This window comes from Monodon monoceros, unplaced genomic scaffold, assembly GCF_005190385.1.
Source record: "Monodon monoceros isolate NGI ecotype Baffin Bay Population unplaced genomic scaffold, NGI_Narwhal_1 Super_Scaffold_21, whole genome shotgun sequence".
Classification (NCBI taxonomy): Eukaryota; Metazoa; Chordata; class Mammalia; order Artiodactyla; family Monodontidae; genus Monodon; species Monodon monoceros.
The window spans coordinates 99,839,460-99,851,510 of record NW_021703778.1 but is presented as its reverse complement, the minus strand read 5'-3'; the positions used below and the strand labels follow the sequence as shown (position 1 = coordinate 99,851,510).

At 44.1% G+C, this 12,051-nt stretch overlaps 1 gene segment (V, D, J or C); it reads right to left on the bottom strand.

The window, feature by feature from the left end:
- LOC114904326 overlaps window positions 1-12,051 on the bottom strand; it is a 268,584-nt gene that overhangs the window by 80,368 nt on the left and 176,165 nt on the right.

Sequence of the window (12,051 nt, the reverse complement as noted above, 5' to 3'; positions counted from 1 at the left end):
TCTTATAATTTTCTGCATACAGGTCTTTTGTCTCCTTAGGTAGGTTTATTCCTAGATATTTTATTCTTTTTGTTGCAATGGTAAATGGGAGTGTTTTCTTGATTTCACTTTCATATTTTTCATCATTAGTGTATAAGAATGCCAGAGATTTCTGTGCATTAATTTTGTATCCTTCTACTTTACCAAATTCATTGATTAGCTCTAGTAGTTTTCTGGTAGCATCTTTAGGATTCTCTATGTATAGTATCATGTCATCTGCAAACAGTGACAGCTTTACTTCTTCTTTTCTGATTTGGATTCCTTTTATTTCCTTTTCTTCTCTGATTGCTGTGGCTAAAACTTCCAAAACTATGTTGAATAAGAGTGGTGAGAGTGGGCAACCTTGTCTTGTTCCTGATCTTAGTGGAAATGTTTTCAGTTTTTCACCATTGAGGATGATGTTGGCTGTGGGTTTGTCATATATGGCCTTTATTATGTTGAGGAAAGTTCCCTCTATGCCTACTTTCTGCAGGGTTTCTATCATAAATGGGTGTTGAATTTTGTTGAAAGCTTTCTCTGCAACTATTGAGGTGATCATATGGTTTTTCTCCTTCAATTTGTTAATATGGTGTATCACGTTGATTTATTTGCATATATTGAAGGATCCTTGCATTCCTGGAATAAACCCCACTTGATCATGATGTATGATCCGTTTAATGTGCTGTTGGATTCTGTTTGCTAGTATTTTGTTGAGGATTTTTGCATCTATGTTCATCAGTGATATTGGCCTATAGTTTTCTATCTCTGTGACATCCTTTTCTGGTTTTGGTATCAGGGTGATGGTGGCCTCGTAGGATGAATTTGGGAGTGTTCCTCCCTCTGCTATATTTTGCAAGAGTTTGAAAAGGATAGGTGTTAGCTCCTCTCTAAATGTTTGATAGAATTCACCTGTGAAGCCATCTGGTCCTGGGGTTTTGTTTGTTGGAAGATTTTTAATCACAGTTTCAATTTCAGTGCTTGTGATTGGTCTGTTCATATTTTCTATTTCTTCCTGATTCAGTCTTGGCAGGTTGTGCATTTCTAAGAATTTGTCCATTTCTTCCAGGTTGTCCATTTTATTGGCATAGAGTTGCTTGTAGTAATCTCTCATGACCTTTTGTATTTCTGTAGTGTCAGTTGTTACTTCTCCTTTTTCATTTCTAAATCTATTGATTTGAGTCTTCTCCCTTTTTTCTTGATGAGTCTGGCTAATGGTTTATCAATTTTGTTTATCTTCTCAAAGAACCAGCTTTTGGTTTTATTGATCTTTGCTATCATTTCCTTCATTTCTTTTTCATTTATTTCTGATCTGATTTTTATGATTTCTTTCCTTCTGCTAACTTTGGGACTTTTTTGTTCTTCTTTCTCTAATTGCTTTAGGTGCAAGGTTAGGTTGTTTATTCGAGATGTTTCCTGTTTCTTAAGGTGGGATTGTATTGCTATAAACTTCCCTCTTAGAACTGCTTTTGCTGCATCCCATAGATTTTGCGTCATCGTTTCTCCATTGTCATTTGTTTCTAGGTATTTTTTTATTTCCTCTTTGATTTCTTCAGTGATCACTTCGTTATTAAGTAGTGCATTGTTTAGCCTCCATGTGTTTGTATTTTTTACAGATCTTTTCCTGTAATTGATATCTAGTCTCATAGTGTTGTGGTCGGAAAAGATACTTGATACAATTTCAATTTTCTTAAATTTACCAAGGCTTGATTTGTGACCCAAGATGTGATCTATCCTGGAGAATGTTCCATGAGCACTTGAGAAAAATGTGTATTCTGTTGTTTTTGGATGGAATGTCCTATAAATATCAATTAAGTCCATCTTGTTTAATGTATCATTTAAAGCTTGTGTTTCCTTATTTATTTTCATTTTGGATGATCTGTCCATTGGTGAAAGTGGGGTGTTAAAGTCTCCTAGTATGAATGTGTTACTGTCGATTTCCCCTTTTATGGCTGTTAGTATTTGCCTTATGTGTTGAGGTGCTCCTATGTTGGGTGCATAAATATTTACAATTGTTATATCTTCTTCTTGGATTGATCCATTGATCATTAGGTAGTGTCCTTCTTCTCTCTTCTAATAGTCTTTATTTTAAAGTCTATTTTGTCTGATATGAGAATTGCTACTCCAGCTTTCTTTTGGTTTGCATTTGCATGAAATATCTTTTTCCATCCCCTTACTTTCAGTCTGTATGTGTCTCTAGGTCTGAAGTGGGTCTCTTGTAGACAGCAAATATATGGGTATTGTTTTTGTATCCATTCAGCCAATCTGTGTCTTTTGGTGGGAGCATTTAGTCCATTTACATTTAAAGTAATTATTGATATGTATGCTCCTATTCCCATTTTCTTTCTTTTTTTTCTTTTTTTTTTCCCGGTACGCGGGCCTCCCACTGTTGTGGCCTCTCCCGTTGCGGAGCACAGGCTCCGGACGTGCAGGCTCAGTGGCCATGGCTCACGGGCCCAGCCGCTCCACAGCATGTGGGATCTTCCCAGACCGGGGCGTGAACCCGCGTCCCCTGCATCGGCAGGCGGACTCTCAACCACTGCGCCACCTGGGAAGCACCCCATTTTCTTGTTTTGGGTTCGTTATTGTAGGTCTTTTCCTTCTCTTGTGTTTCTTGCCTAGAGAAGTTCCTTTAGCAGTTGTTGTAAAGCTGGTTTGGTGGTGCTGAACTCTCTCAGCTTTTGCTTGTCTGTATAGGTTTTAATTTCTCCATCAAATCTGAATGAGATCCTTGCTGGGTAGAGTAATCTTGGTTGCAGGTTTTTCTCCTTCGTCACTTTAAATATGTCCTGCCAGTCCCTTCTGGCTTGCAGAGTTTCTGCTGAAAGATCAGCTTTTAACCTCATGGGGATTCCCTTGTGTGTTATTTGTTGTTTTTCCCTTGCTGCTTTTAATACGTTTTCTTTGTATTTAATTTTTGACAGTTTGATTAATATGTGTCTTGGTGCATTCCTCCTTGGATTTATCCTGTATGGGACTCTCTGTGCTTTCTGGACTTGATTAACTATTTCCTTTCCCATATTAGGGAAGTTTTCAAGTATAATGTCTTCAAATATTTTCTCAGTCCGTTTCTTTTTCTCTTCTTCTTCTGGAACCCCTATAATTTGAATGTTGGTGCGTTTAATGTTGTCCCAGAGGTCTCTGAGGCTGTCCTCAGTTCTTTTCATTCTTTTTTCTTTATTCTGCTCTGCAGTAGTTATTTCCACTATTTTATCTTCCAGGTCACTTATCCATTCTTCTGCCTCAGTTATTCTGCTATTGATCCCATCTAGAGTATTTTTAATTTCATTTATTGTGCTGTTCATAATTGTTTGTTTCATCTTTAGCTCTTCTAGGTCCTTGTTAAATGTTTCTTGCATTTTGTCTATTCTATTTTCAAGATTTTGGATTGTCTTTAATATCATTATTCTGAATTCTTTTTCAGGTAGACTGCCTATTTCCTCTTCATTTGTTAGGTCTGGTGGGGTTTATCTTGCTCCTTCATCTGCTGTGTGTTTTTCTGTATTCTCAGTTTGCTTATCTTATTGTGTTTGTGGTCTCCTTTTTGCAGGCTGCAGGTTCGTAGTTCCCATTGTTTTTGGTGTCTGTCCCCAGTGGCTAAGGTTGGTTCAGTGGATTGTGTAGGCTTCCTGGTGGAGGGGACTAGTAGTGCCTGTGTTCTGGTGGATGAGGCTGGATCTTGTCTTTCTGGTGGGCAGGTCCACGTCTGGTGGTGTGTTTTGGGGTGTCTGTGGACTTATTATGATTTTAGGCAGCCTCTCTGCTAATAGGTGGGGTTGTGTTCCTATCTTGCTAGTTGTTTGGCATACGATGTCCAGCACTGTAGCTTGCTGGTCGTTGAGTGAAGCTGGGTGCTGGTGTTGAGATGGAGATCTCTGGGAGATTTTCGCCATTTGATATTACGTGGAGCTGGGATGTCTCTTGTGGACCAGTGTCCTGAAGTTGGCTCTCCCACCTCAGAGGCACAGCACTGACTCCTGGCTGTAGCACCAAGAGCCTTTCATCCACATGGCTCAGAATAAAAGGGAGAAAAAGTAGAAAGAAAGAATTAGTAGAAGTAGAAAGAAAGAAAGAAAGAAAGGAGGGAGGGAGGGAGGGAGGAAGGAAGGAGGGAAGGAAGGAAAAAAGAAAGAAAGAAGATAAAATAAAGTAAGATATAATATAATAAAGGTATTAAAATAAAAAAAAATTATTAAGAGAAAAAAAAAGGACGGATAGAACCCTAGGACAAATGGTGGAAGCAAAGCTATACAGACAAAATCTCACACAGAAGCATACACATACACACTCACAAAAAGAGGAAAAGGGGAAAAAATCATAAATCTTGCTCTCAAAGTCCACCTCCTCAATTTGGGATGATTCGTTGTCTAAATGAGGGAAGGAAAGAAAGAAAGAAAGAAAGAAAGAAAGAAAGAAAGAAAGAAAGAAAGAAAGAAAGAAGATAAAGTTAAATAAAATAAAGTTTTTACAATAAAAAATAATTATTAAGAAAAAAAATTTAAGAAAAATAACAGACAGACAGAACCCTAGGACAAATGGTGGAAGCAAAGCTATACAGACAAAATCTCACACAGAAGCATACACATACACACTCACAAAAAGAGGAAAAGGGGAAAAAATCATAGATCTTGTTCTCGAAGCCCACCTCCTTAATTTGGGATGATTCTTTGTCTATTCATGTATTCCACAGATGCAGGGTACATCAAGTTGATTGTGGAGCTTTAATCCGCTGCTTCTGAGGCTTATGGGAGAGATTTCCCTTTCTCTTCTTTGTTCTCACAGCTCCCAGGGGCTCAGCTTTGGATTTGGCCCCACCTCTGCGTGTAGGTCACCAGAGGGCGTCTGTTCTTCGTTCAGACAGGACGGGATTAAAGGAGCCGCTGATTCCAGGGCTCCGGCTCACTCAGGCCGGCGGGAGGGAGGGGCACGTAGGGCGGGGCAAGCCTGCACGAGGCGCGCCGTGCGTTCTTCTGGGGAAGTTGTCCCTGGATTCTGGGACCCTGGCAGTGGCGGGCTGCACAGGCTCCCCGGAAGGGGGTTATGGATAGTGACCTGTGCTCGCACACAGGCTTCTTGGTGGCGGCAGCAGCAGCCTTAGCGTCTCCTGCCCGTCTCTGGGGTCCGCGCTTTTAGCTGTGGCTCGCGCCCGTCTCTGGAGCTCCTTTAAGCAGCGCTCTTAATCCCCTCTCCTCGCGCACCAGGAAACAAAGAGGGAAGAAAAAGTCTCTTGCCTCTTCGGCAGGTCCAGACTTTTCCCTGGACTCCCTCCCGGCTAGCGGTGGCGCACTAACCCCCTGCAGGCTGTGTTCACGCCGCCAACCCCAGTCCTCTCCCGGCGCTCTGACTGAAGCCCGAGCCTCAACTCCCAGCCCCGCCCGCCCCGGCGGGTGAGCAGACAAACCTCTCGGCCTGGTGAGTGCCGGTCGGCCCTGATATTCTGTGCGGGAATCTCACCGCTTTTCCCTCCGCACCCCTGTTGCTGTGCTCTCCTCCGCGGCTCCGAAGCCTTCCCCCTCCGCCACCCGCAGTCTCCGCCCGCGAAGGGGCTCCCTAGTGTGTGGAAGCCTTTCCTCCTTCACAGCTCCCTCCCACTGGTGCAGGTCCCGTCCCTCTCCTTTTGTCTCTGTTTATTCTTTTTTCTTTTGGCCTACCCAGGTACGTGGGGCGTATCTTGCCTTTTGGGAGGTCTGAGGTCTTCTGCCAGCGTTCAGTAGGTGTTCTGTAGGAGTTGTTCCACGTGTAGATGTATTTCTGGTGTATCTGTGGGGAGGAAGGTGATCTCCGCGTCTTACTCTTCCGCCATCTTCCCGGAAGCCTCTGAAGGCCTCTGTTGAGTGGTGGTTTCGGGCTAATGAAAGTCAGCCCAGGGCGCTCACTGACTGCGGGAACTGCTCAGATGCAGACATTAATAGGTTTAAGGGAGATGGGGTAGGGAAGTTCAAGGACAATACGTCTGTAATAGGTCATTAAATCTTGAGTCTCTCTTAGTCCTAAACTTTGGCGGTCAGTCTCTTGTACATTGTGGTCTCCCATGAACAAGCCTGTTGAAACCTTGGGAAGACATAGGACAGTGGGCTAGCAGGCTCATTTCCCATGCTCCCAGTGCTCTTAGGGGTTTGGGATGAGCACAGCTGCCTCAGGTCTCGGGAGAGTGCAGAGCTCTATGACACACTTACAGCAATGACAGCAAATGAAAGATGTGAGTCACTTTTTTTTGCCATCGATTGGTACAGCATGGTTTGGGTTTTTTTTTGCCAGATTTCACAACTTTATATTTTAGATTTACTCAGCATCTTATTTCTGAACGTCTTTGATGAGACTCAAAGTCTTAGGAAATTTATTCATCAGTCTATTTCATAAAAATGACAATAGCAACAGCAATGCCTAGCGTTCTTAGATCACTTGCTGGGTGTATTGCATGTGTTATTTCATTTAATTATCCAACAGTCCTGTGAAAAAAGTATTATTATTATCATCTTCATTTTACAGATGGAGAAAGTGAGGCTTGGAGGGGTTAGGTCGTGTTTGGGGTCACACAGCAAGTACATGCTGGAGCTGATAGGAACCCAAGCAGTCTGGATCCGGAACCCCACTCCTTAACCATGACACTGCACTGCTGTTCTGAGAAGTGCCCTTCCTGAAGGGATGCCTTTCAAGGAGTGTTGGAAGGACACCATGGTGGGGAGTTTCATGATGTGCCACCCAAGGAGGTCTCCATGTGAAGGATTAGGGAGAGGGCTTGTCCCTCTGAGTGAGGGTTTTGGAGCCCTTTCCTCTGTTCTCGGGTATGGGCAGATGTAACTGAGGTTGGGCCATCAGAAGAGGAGCAGCAGTTTAATTTGTTAACTGTTATACTGCCTAGATCAGGAAGGGAACACTCAGCTCTCATGAATATCATGCCTGGCAACACCTTTAGAACAAGGACAGACTCCCAGAGACTGACTGGGGGCTGCTAGAGCCCGTGAATGTCTGAGAGTGGGAAGTTCTGAAGTGGCCTTCTCCCCAGCAGAGGGGCTGGTGCCTTTGAGAGGGGACACCTGCCTGCAGGGGGGCAGTGCAGGCCTGGCAGCAGCTGATCAGACAGAGCAGCCCCGTTGCTGACCCTGCCTCTTCCACAGCCAGGGGCCCGGGGATGCTCACACTGGGGCTGCAGACTTCCTGGTGTGCACTTTTGCTAATCTTCACGACAAGGCCTGCCAGATAAAATGCAAAATTTCCAGTGAAATTTGAATTTCAGATAAACAACGAATACCTTTTTAGAGTAAATATATCCCAAATATGGCAAGTCCCAATTATTACTAAAAAGTTTTTTTGTTTTTCATTTGAAATGCAAACTTAACTGGGTGTCCTGTGTTTTTATTCACTAAATCTGGCAACCTTACTATTTACAATAGGCAAGACATGGAAGCAACCTTAATGTCCATCAGCAGAAAATGGATAAAGAAGATGTGATATATATATACTACTCAATCATAAAAAAGAATGAAATAATGCCATTTGCAGCAACATTGATAGACCTAGAGATTATCATACTAAGTGAAGTAAGTCAGAAAAAGACAAATATCATGTGATATCACTTAAATGTGGAATCTAAAAAATGACAAAAGTAAACCTATTTATGAAAGAGAAACAGATTCACAGACATAAAAAACAAATTTATGGTTACCAAAGGGGAAAGGGGTTGGGGGAGGGATAAATTAGGAGTTGGGATTAGCAGATACAAACCACTATATATAAAATAGATAAACAACAAGGTCATACTGTATAGCACAGGGAACTATATTCAGTACACTGTAATAATGCATAATGGAAAAGAATATGAAAAAGAATATATATATATATATATAAAAAACTGAATCACTATGTTGCACACCAGAAACTAACACAACACTGTAAATCAACTATACTTTGATAAAAAAAATTTTAAACAAATTCGGCAAACTTATCCATGCCGTTGGTGAGTTTTTAAGTGGACAAAGTTATATTCCTTTGTCCACAAATATTTGTTGGTTGTCAATTACGTGGCAGACACAGTCCTAGGGGCTGGGACAGATCAGTGAACAGATAAGCAAGGCCCTGCCTTCATGCAGCTTACATGATGGTGTATGTGTATGTGTATATGGGGTGAGAAGGGAAAGACAAATAATAAACATGTAGAAACCTGATGATGACAAATAGTGATGTGAGGGAAAATAAGAGGTGAAATCGAGGGTGACTCTGGGTACCCAGGTGAGTGACTAATTTACTTGCCAGGGAAAGCCTCTTTGAGCTGAGATTTGTGAAAACCTGGAAGCAGAGTTTCAGGGACCTAGAAGAGGGAGGCAGGTAGAGGAGCAGAGGAAGGCCACAGCTGCTGAAGGGGAGTGACAGAGGCAGGAGAGGACGTGCAGGGAGATTGGACAGAGGGCAGAGATCCCACCATGTGCAGTGGGTCACAGGCCCAGGAAGGGAGGCCCTGCTGGCATCATGATATTTACATTTTATAAAGACCTGCAGAGGAGATGGTCCAGGGGCAAGAGCAGAAGCAAGGGGACCTGACAAGGGGCGTCATTGCCGTAGTCCTGACAAGAGATGGTGGTGTTGGTGGGAGGTGGTGGGAGTGGCAGTGGAGAGAAGTGGATGCACTGGAGACACACTTCATGGTGCAACTGACAGGCCTTCCTGACGAATTGGAGGTGAGGGACCAGGGAAACAAAGGAACTCCGGAAGTACTCCTAGAAACACTCCTAGGTTTGGGGGAGCCAGTTGGTCTTCTGTTTTTTAGGGCAGTGCTTCCCAGCAGTTGTCATGTCTTGGCTTACCCAGAAGACAATATTTGTATTGAAATGTAGCCGGGAGGGGCTGGCTTCCGGGGCTCCAGCCACCCCAGGTCCCAGTGTCCACTGTGAGCACTGTCTCAGAGAGCCTGTAACCCACTCACGGCAGTTCACCCACTGGGAAGGTCTGCTTCCGGGGGGGAGAAGTTTTCAGCTGGAGCCAAGTGTGTGCTGCAGAGGGAGAGATGGAAATCAAGCTGTGGGAAGTGCAGTGAGCATTCTCAGGACCACAGCACTCCCTCAAGCATGAGAAATAGAAGAGTTCAATATTTTGTAGTAACTGTCAGTGGAGTGCAACATTTAAAAATTGTATTAAAAACCCCCAAAAAACATAACAACAACAACAAAAATAAAAGAGTTCTAGAATTCAGGGCTAGGGCAGATTTTAGAAATGACCTCATCCAACCCTCTCCTTTTTCTTTTTACACAAATATGTAAGACTAGGTTAAGGTCCTCATTCATTTATCCCATGTATAGAGTACTCCAGGTGTGTGCAGCTGTGCTAGTGCTGTGTGACGGTGCTACTCAAAAGTGCGATCCTGGACTGGTGCCCGGTCTGTGACCAGAGGATGCGGAAATGGAGGATAAGCCACTTTTAGGGCAATTTGATATCGAAGTACGTGATCATTGGACTTGCAGTCTCTCTTTCTTTTTTAAAAACTAATTCATTTTCATTGTGTTTTACAAAAAGATTAGTACAGGATAGATTGAGGACCACAAAAACAATAACAGCTTTTCCTGGGTTGGAAGCATGCGCCCCAGAGAATTACAGCTAATTCAGTCACGTGACCATCAGGGCTGCCCTGCTCCCCTCACTTCCCTCCCATTTCCTTCCCTTCAGAAGCACTGAGACAGTCTCAGAGATTTAAGGAGCCCAGTTTTATTCTATATCCTCCTCCCTGATATGAAAAGAAGATGATTCTTCTTGTGGGCTTCAGCCTTTTGTTTTTCTGTTAAGTACACTCATTGTTATGTCCTGCTCGTTCTATCACCCGTTTCCCTATTTCTTACTTTCGAAGGCTTGGGCTCTTTCTCATTCACACTGGATTTTCCAGTTATTTTCTGCCTTTAATTTTCATCTCTGTGTCTTTCCCCTGCCTCTGCCCATTGGGTTCCCTCCGGATGGGCCTGTGCTGGACCCAGTGCCTGCGGAGTGTAAGACTTCACTGTTTTCTTATTTTTTTCTCTTCACAGACAAGGACGTGCTGTGTAACCAAGTGACCCAGATTTCCCAGGAGCAGATAGTGGTGAGTGGCAGTGAGGTGACACTACAATGCATTTTCCAAACCACATACTTAGATCCAGACTTATACTGGTACCAAATAAGACCAGATCGTTCCTTCTAGTTTGTCCTGCACAGGAATAACATTAAATCCCATGATGCAGATCTTGCTCGGGGTAGATTTTCCGTGCAGCACAGCCTGACCCACAAAACCTTCCACTTGGTGATCTCCTCAGTGAGGCCTGAAGACAGTGCCACTTACTACTGTGGCTTGCGCTCCCACGGTGTTGTAGGTGTCCAGGAAGTCTGCACACAAACCCCTGGGCACAGCCTGGCAGAGCTGCCTCTCCGGACAGCTCATGTCCTTGGACACAGCATCCTTCTTCCCTGTCATTCTGTGGTCCAGTCTGGCCTTTAGAGGTGCCCTAACATGTCTTCCAAATAAGAAAAGGCCTGGTCACATCCAGGGGAGCACCCTGGCTTCCGATGGAGCAGACATCTCCCCACTTCTGACACAGAGGGCCCTGGCTGCCTGAGTGCCCGTGGTGGGGAGGGAGACTGCACGTCTGAGAGACTCTGGTGCCCAGGTCGTGCCTGATACAGAGCAGGGCTTGACAAGGATGTGCTGCATGCGCTGGGAGTGTATCAGGACGGGGCTGGTTAAGGGCCAACTTCAGGAGAGCCTTTTGGAAGTGTCTTTATTTTAGTCTCCATCATTCATCCATTGCTGTGAATTGGCCTGTTTCCTTTTAAGACTCAAATTGGACACAAAGTTACTTACTTTAAAAAATTTCCCTGGTTTACCTTTCATTTGCATCTTCTTGTACAGCCACCTTGTTTCTCCTGGATTCTCTTTGGCACCTCCATTTTACTTACTGGGTTTGGAGAATATTTTTCTTTCACTGAAGAGCACTGAGATATTCCCAGAAAGCTGTCTGTGAAAACCAGAATCCCAGCTTCAAAGGCCCTGAGTTTGGAGCTCAGTGGTATCCCCAGGGGAGAGAATTACCTCCAGGGGAAACCAACAATGTGATGTCAAAAATAGATATACCCTCGGCCCTGGGATTCCATCCCTCCTTCCTCTACTTCTGTGGGTGTCTCTTCCTTAAAACAACTATTAGAGTTATTAGATATAATCTTAGAAATAGTAGAAGCCTTAGACGGTATTTTATAGGGAAAGCACTGAAGCCCAGAGAAGTGAGGGACATTTGGAAGGTCGCTGATCTGGTTAATGACAGAGCCAGGGGTGTGGGGCTGCACTTCTGGGGGCTCCCTTGCAGCTGCACCCTAGGAGGTTGTATCAGTAGGTGGCTTGGGCAGCAGTATATCTGGGCTTCAACACAGGCAGGTGGAAAGCAGTCGCTATAGAGAGGGATGGAAAAGACACGCGTGAGGGAGCCAAAGGATCAGGCCAAATGACTCAGCCTCCGGGGCTTCTGTTCTGCCACCTACTGAGCGTGTGTACTAATCTCCTGGAGACTCCTTTGGGGTCACATGAGATTCTACACGTGAAAGCTCTGGAAAACTATAATCCACGATAGCATGGTTTCCACACCAGAAGGCAGCCGCAATCCCCTATGGCTCCTGCCTTAAATCTTTTCAGGAGCATCCTTTTGGTGGAAGAAATTCATGGTTCTTTAAAATACTAGGATGCCTTTCGCTGATGATCAAAGTAGGCCAGAGGGTGGCTCATTCATATGCTATGTACAGGACTATCCTGAAGTTCAGCCTAGCTGAACTTCAAAACAAGCCCTCTTCCCTGTCTCAGGGATGTGCTGTGCTCTTGTAGAAGGAACTTGGGGCTGGCACTCCTGATAACTTTGTTCTGCTCCCAGAAATATCGCTGCCTCTCTGAATAACCTTGAACAAGGTACATACCTTTTCTGGGGGACATATTTTTTTCCATCTGAAAAATGAGGATGTGTTGTTTTGTTCTTAGCAACTTCAGAGATACATTCTTAAGAATGGCCCAAGGTAACAGATGGGAATGTTTTGGAA